Below are 8,137 nucleotides of genomic sequence, written 5' to 3'. Positions count from 1 at the left end.
GTTGGCTAGAAGCCTAATTTAGTACAAACTGCAACGTTTTCTTCTGAATCTGCAACGTTGTTTAAAATCCTAATTCACAGAAATACAAAACTAATATGGCGTCTAAGCGCGTTTTATCCTAAATTGGGATAATTATAGTAAAAATATTATTTTTATGATTTAGTTAGAGACATATGTCAGATGGCAGTGAAGGAAAATAAAACAAAAGTATTTAAGTGTGGAGGATGTTTGAAGATCATAATTATTGAAACACTTTAACCGACTCTGTAACTCGTTACCCAAGGCAAAAAGTTAAACGCAAACAACTTTATTGATAAATGTATTGTTTCTACTTTGAAAAATACTAATGGGCCTTAAAATTAAAGAAGTTTTAAAAAAAAAATTTGAAGTTTTTTTTAGTAAAATGAGAATAATTTATTCGCAGTCGAAAAAATTGTTTCCGCGTGTTTTTTAGGGTCAAATATTTCAAGTTAATGTATTCAAAAAGCAGGAATTGCTATTTTAGGAAAATGGATGATGAAACATTTTCTTATTTAACAACATGGCGGCTTTCACTTTGTTGTTTTGGAGATTAAGATGGAGTAGTTCGAGTAGTCGCATACTGGACTAATAAAGTCGCAGTTCGGCCTTAACAGGTAGTATATTAGTCGCAAGATTGCCTAATTTAGTCATCTTAGAGTCTAGCTTGTGCCGCCCTCTATAATCTAAATAAACGAGGGAGTGGATAAACATCGGTAATATATGTCGATGTATATTTAAATTTAGTTTTATATGTACCTTTCTTATGTCCCATTTTAATTAAGTTTTTTTTTATAAAAACAAAACAGCACTGAACTGTCTGACTGAACAGAACAATGAAGTGAAAATTTAAGATTTAAGGTTATGGTTCAATACAGTTGCAAAAAGGTAGTGACTCGACGTCCTACCAACGTAAGAATAAGGAAATCTAAACAACGTTGGAATTAGTAAAACAGACGACGTTTGCATAACGTTGGAATAGGTCCTGAAACTGACGTTGGAAAACTCTATATTGTCCAACGTTGTAACTACGTTGTCAGAATCACCTAAAGATCACTTAAGCAAAAAAGGTTACAAGACAACGTTTATTCGACGTCGCAGAAGCTTCTACTTTGCTGTAGTACTAGTCCAACGTCGGCACAACGTTATAAAAACGTTTAAATTTATTTTAATACCTAAGGTAGGGAGCTAACTATTATTTGTAACTAATCCAACGTTGTGTTTAGTAAACATGTGGTCGCAAGTCGTGAAAATGCTACTTGGGTTAATTATGTTTTGTTAACTTAATTTGTTATTTTCAAGACTTTTTTATTCCAGTACATTTTTCGTACATTTCATGCACTGGATCATGCCCTCTTGAGAATATTTTTTGAAGGTTTGTTTTCTGATTGTTAAAGTTGTTTGTGCTATCGAAATTTTATTTTGCTTTGCAGTTTCGTTTTAAGTTAAATATTCGTTTTTCTTCTGAATCTCCTTTTCGAACGTTTCAATATCTATTTAAGTTCTAGAAAGACATAATGAGAGACATAAAATTTATCTATTATCCATATTATCACCATTTATATATTATCAATTAAGATGTTTTCCTCTAGTAGGCTTAAAACGGATTGTGGTCCCATTTTCATCGCGATAGGGTCTGTACAATAACCTTATCTCACAAAGTTGTTCTTAATGGATAAACCATTATTAATAGCTTCAATCGTTTTAAGCGTGTTATATGCGGAATATTTAAGTTTTATTACCATATTATTTGATAATACCAAAAATCGTCACCCTCATGTCCCGGTATTCGTCATCTCTAATTAACATATATTTTCTTTAAAATCCGAAACAAAATGGTATGACGGAGACTGGTACACGTATTCTTACCGCTTAAAATAACACTATTATAGATAAGGTCTAGACATACTAACAAATCTAAATTAATCTATACGCAATTATAATTTTTACTTCAATGTACCAGTAACCGTCATATGTGCCGATTATTAAGACATCACCATTTTTATTATATAAACCTAGTAATCGGCACATGAAAATAAACTAAAAAAAAATCTTAAAAGTTTAGATGTCTTAACATACACGTTAAAGAACTTGGACAGAAGCAACATCGTCCCAAAAACTAATGCAGAAACGAATTATGACAGCTATTATAAAATGCACATGTTGCGAAATCGATCAAATAATATCAAGTCTGTGAAATACATTTTAATTTATTATTGTGCTATATAAAAATTCCTTAATATTTGACAAAAACTGCGATGTGACGAACACTGGTACAGTGTCGATTACTGGGACACTTACTTTACTTGGCGTAGGTATTAACTGCATGTTAAAACTCAACTTTAGAAAAAATCATTTTATTAATTTCTTATAAAATCCTGTATAACTTCTCCCAATTTTAAATTCCCCTTAGTTTGATACATGGCGACCCCTTAAGACCCTTTTGTCCTCGTAATGAAGGAATCTTTCTCCCTTATCTCCGGGCTAAGGGAAGCAATTTTGTTTAAATAAGGGAAATGAATTCCACGAGATTCCTTTTAGAGCAGTTGTTTACTCGCGCCATCCTGTGTAATTTAACTAGTTTAAAGGCAGTAACTCGGAATGAAACGAGTTTCGCAGGATTTCTGCTCCTACGAATCCTCGTTCACAAAGGAAGTTTAGTAATTTCGTACCAGCATAAAAATATAACCATTTGAAAAGTCCGAAAATTTATAAGATTCAAAAAAAAGTCAGGCTCGAAGTCAGGTTAAGGTAAGTATACCAGTAATCGGCACTGTGTCAGTGTTCGTCACTTTCTTTGTCACAACACTTTGTTTTAAGCCTTGTTTAGGCCAGAAGAAAATATTTTAATTGATAATATATGGATATTAGATAAATTTCATGCCTCTCATTATATCTTTCCGGAACTTAAATAATTATTGAAACCTTTGAAAAAGGAGATTCAGAAGAAAAGCTAATATTTCACTTAAAACGAATCTGCAAAGCAAAATAAAATTTCGATGGCACAAACAACTTTAACAAACAACCAGAAAACAAACCTTCAAGAACAGAATTTGTAAATTTTTGTAGAAATTTGTCAAATTTTGGAAGGTAAACCAAGTATCAGTACTGAACACCTACACTAACATTACGGAAAAAATTTTAAGTGAAGAACAAGAACCCGAGATCTCCACGAGCAGAAATAAAAATAAAATTCAAAAGACTACTGGAAATTGTTCGGAAAAGTTTGTCCATCAATTATTTTAGTGAATTTTTCAAACTGCAACACTGAAATTAAAATCAACTCAAAAAAAGTTATTAAGAAAAATAAAAATAATACAATGTATTCGTTCATTGTGTTATTGTTAGTGGTAATATTATTCCGTGAATTACTGTAAATACTTTTCAATAACCATTTAAAAAAAGAATTTCAATTCGATTTTAGAAAAACTGTTATGTGCAACATGTGCAAAAAGCATATTTGTTGCACTTAGCATGATTGCAAAACTGCACCGTGCAACAAATATGTCCATTTTGCACTAGTTACACAGATAACTATGTACTTTGCAGATTTCCCTTCCAGTGGCGAAAACTCGTCTTTTTTCAAGAAATAAATTTGTTAGTTTACTATTCTCGGTACTAAAATCTAACGAAAAAGCGAGGAAGTGTACCCCAATTTTTCGAGGTATTAAACCAGCCAAGATAAGATCAAAAGAGCGCACAAAGAAACGGGGCAACGCAAAGTAAGATAAAAAAAGAGAGATAAGTGGCGTGACAGTGACGAAGTGGGCATAACATCGGGATTGAGATAAATCGGCGGGCGCTAGGACGGAAGGCCAAAACGGCCGCCGACGACGAAATCGAACTTGAGGAGGTCGCATTCTTGCTGTTGTTGCTTCTTAGTTGGTCAAGGATTTATGTCGTCGTGCAGTTTCCCTTTCTTTGTGCGGTTTTGAATATGATTTATGAGTTTTGTTTAGTTTAAACAGATTTTCTTCAGAATAATTTTCCTCAAACCCAAAATCAAACTTCTTCGGTTCTTGGTAAATAAAGGTGTGTAGATGCGGTATTTTAAATAAGTTGGGTCTAGAGTTACATCAAGCTTCACGGCCCTACATCCAGGTTCTAATTCTGCTGGACCTATATATATTAACCTTTAATTTTAGTTTAACTAAATTTTGTTTTGTATGAAGCAACCAGCACCATAGAGAGGTCCGTAGATTGGTATCCATCCAGACCTACCCATCTCTATTAACTGCTGATGTAGACATAATATCAAGTTCGCTATGTCTCAGTATTTCGACCATTCTACAACTAAAATGATTGTGTTACTGTTAGATTTGAATATTTTTAGTAGTTTTTTGTCAGAATATTCTTTCTCAAACCCAAAATCTAACTTTATTGATAAGCTATTGATAAGCTACTGATGGACACATGCCATAAAGTTTGTTATGTCTCAGTATCTCGACAATTCTACCACTAAAATGCAAAATGCTTGTGTTTATGGTTAGATTTGTATATTTTTAGTAGTTTTTCGTCAGAATATTCTTTCTCAAACCCAAAATCAAATTTCTTCGGCTATTGGTAATCAGCTGTTGGACACATGCCATCAAGTTCTTCTTTGGCGTAAGAAAACTTAAAAAATCGATTATTTTATGTATACCGGTTGTCTTAAAACTGAATGTCTTGCATCTAATGAAATCTATTTTTAGAAAAGCAGTTCTCCTGAGTGCTGATATTTAAGAATAACAATTTTTATCCATTTGAATGAATATAATATGGGTGCTAGAATTACGCGAAACAAAACGAATCTAAAGTCTGCCCAACGATAAAATACATGAATATGGCATTTGCAATGTGTCATTTTAATTCACAGATAAATTGTATATTCTGTCAATTTTTGAAACTCTTTTCTTTCAAATTTTCAATTTTCAAAAAATCAAGGAATGAAGTGATAGACTGGTCATAATTAAAAAACACAAAAAGTTACAAAAATTATTGCAATTATACTACTTATACAGGGTGGTACGATCTGTATTCTCGGCAGCATATTCTGCAGATAAAAATAGGTAAAAAAGTTCCTATATATGTATGTCCTAAAATGCTTATATAGTTTCGGAGATACAGGGTATAGAAATTTCATTTTTATTTCGATTTTTTCCAAATAATTTCTGAGTAACATCAATATTTGGATGAAAATTGGTGTCTGGGAGTTTTTTGACATGAGAAATTTGATTTTGATGTCAATATGACTCCTACTTGTAGAGGGCGCCAAAAAACTCTCAGACACCAAATTTCACCCAAATATTGACGTTACTTCAGAAATTATTTGGAAACAATCGAAATACAAATGAAACTTCTACACCCTGCATCTCCGAAACTAAGCCATTTTAGGACATACATCTATACGAACTTTTTCACTTATTTTTATCTGCAGAATACGCTGCCGAAATTTTCGGAATACAGTTTGGATCACCCTGTATATGACCTAGACTGATACAGTTAATTATTCCATTTTAAATATTGAAGTTTTACTTACAAAAATTATTGAGGAAACTTAAAAGTGTCCTCATTATGTTACCTGTTACCAAAATTTCCAATTCTACTTTGACGCATTTCCCTATCCCCGATGGGTTTCCCTTCTGCAGGGTGCCATCACCTGAAACGACTCCAGGGACTCCCCGGAGAAGACACGGTAAAATATCCAAACCGAATGCTTCTTTACGGCATCGTATTTGTCGCTGCATGACATCGCGCGGGCGTCCTGTTTTATCGACGGTACTTTTCCTTTTTATGAGCCCTATATCTTTGCCGCAATTTATTAACACTATTGGGAATCGAAGGATATTGGTAAGAGTCGCGGTCGCATAAGGAGGCTGTAATCACAGAATATCTAGCTACGCAACAGAAGCCTCGTTACATGTATAAAATCGTAGGTCTCAAAAGGAGACAGGCTTTTAAAGCCTGTCTCCAAATCAGATATTTTGATGCGGTAGTTTCACTACTACATAACAGAGGGCGATAAATTTAAAAGAAATCAGTTTTCTACAAACGAAATTTAAAAGAATTTTATGCAGTGTTGTCATTGTGTAATTTATATTGTAATACTTCCTGATAAAGCCTACATTCAAATTTTCTACATCATTTAAACATATTAAAATAGATTAGAGCTCTTTTTTCAAACGTTTAAGTATTTAACTTGCCATGTTAGTTGGAGTTAAATCTTACGAGCTGAATTAAAATCACTTCCTGACGTTTGATTCTAACTGAATCCTGAATTTTGATTGTAATTCGGCGATAATATAATATTGTTCTACTATTATGACACCACTTCCTGACGTTCGATTTTATTCATACCGTATGATCGGGAAAAAACGGCGATCGCGATGGCTATGAAATGAAAATCACTGTCATTTTATGTGTAAATTTATATGGGAAATGTCATCGATCGTCTTTTCCCAGCCGACTGGATGCCGTTTTTTTCGGTATCATACGGTATTTGATATATACTTGCGTATTTTTCATGACATTGCAATATTATAGTACCATGAAGCATATCAACTGATACCGTAATATAGTACCATATTACGATACATAGCGTTCGATTGGGCTTAAACTTGGTATATTACGTATCTTCAGTGACATTGTAATATTTATTATGGTACCATGAAGCATATCAAGAGGCACCATAATAGTACCATATACGATACCATTTTCTGGCGTGCGATTGGACTCATACTTGGTATATTAAGTATCTTCGGTGACATTGTGATATGATGCAATGCATGATGGTATTATGATGCATATAAAGTGGTACCTTAATATAGTACCATATTACGATACCACTTCCTGACGTTCGATTGGGCTCATATTTGATTATACTTGCGTATTTTTGATGACATTACAATATTATGGTACCATGAAGCATATCGAGGGATACCATAATGCAGTACCATATTACGATACCAATTCCGCCAGTTCGATTGAGCTTCAACTTTGTATACTACGTATTTTCGGTAACATCGTAATATGGAGCATGCACCATGGAGCATATAAATTGGTCCCTTCTATAGTACCATATTATGATACCACTTCCTGACGTTCATTTGGGCTCATATTTGATATATACTTGCATATTTTTGATGACATTGCAATATTATGGTACCATGAAGCATATCAACTGATACCGTAATATAGTACCATATTACGATACATAGCGTTCGATTGGGCTTAAACTTGGTATATTACGTATCTTCAGTGACATTGTAATATTTATTATGGTACCATGAAGCATATCAAGAGGTACCATAATAGTACCATATATGATACCATTTCCTGGCGTGCGATTGGGCTTAACTTGGTATAGTAAGTATCTTCGGTGGCATAGTAATATGATGGTACTATGATGCATCTACTATGATGCATATATAAAGTGGTACCTTAATATAGTACCATATTACGATACCACTTCCTGACGTTCGATTGGGCTCATATTTGATTATACTTGCGTATTTTTGATGACATTGCAATATTATGGTACCATGAAGCATATCAAGGGGTACCATAATGTAGTACCATATTACGATACCATTTCCTGGCGTTCGATTGGGCCCAAATTTGATATACTTGTGTTTCTTTATAAAGATTTGTTTAATTAATATAATTTTAATTTATTGTACGATGTCGTGACAGCAACTTTTATGCCGAACTAATATATTATTAATTGTACCTGTGTCACTTTTGAAAATCTACCTAGGTCTATATAAATAACGTAGCAAACAGAAAAAAATTGTTATTATAGTATTTTTTTACTCAATTAACATTTTTTGTACTGCATTTTAATAAATTATTTCCATTATTATTAAACGTATATTTCATTACTAACGTTTCAGCATTAATAAATATCACTATCAATCGCTCTGTATATTATTAATTTTAAAGGTAATTAAAGTTATTTTCTTAGTTAACATAATAAAGTAGTGTATATTAAAAATGTATTTTGAGAGCATATGTTTTCTAATAATATACTTAAAATTAAAGCTATTTTAAAAGCCAAACGAATAATTAATATAAGTGTATCTGACAAGAAACGAAGAATAGAAAGAAATTATTATACACCAGAAAAAGAATGGGATGTCAG

This window comes from Sitophilus oryzae, unplaced genomic scaffold (genome assembly GCF_002938485.1).
Source record: "Sitophilus oryzae breed Bouriz unplaced genomic scaffold, Soryzae_2.0 scaffold_857_pilon_pilon, whole genome shotgun sequence".
NCBI lineage: Eukaryota > Metazoa > Arthropoda > Insecta > Coleoptera > Curculionidae > Sitophilus > Sitophilus oryzae.
The sequence above is the reverse complement of the archived record's forward strand: the minus strand, read 5'-3'. Positions refer to the sequence as shown.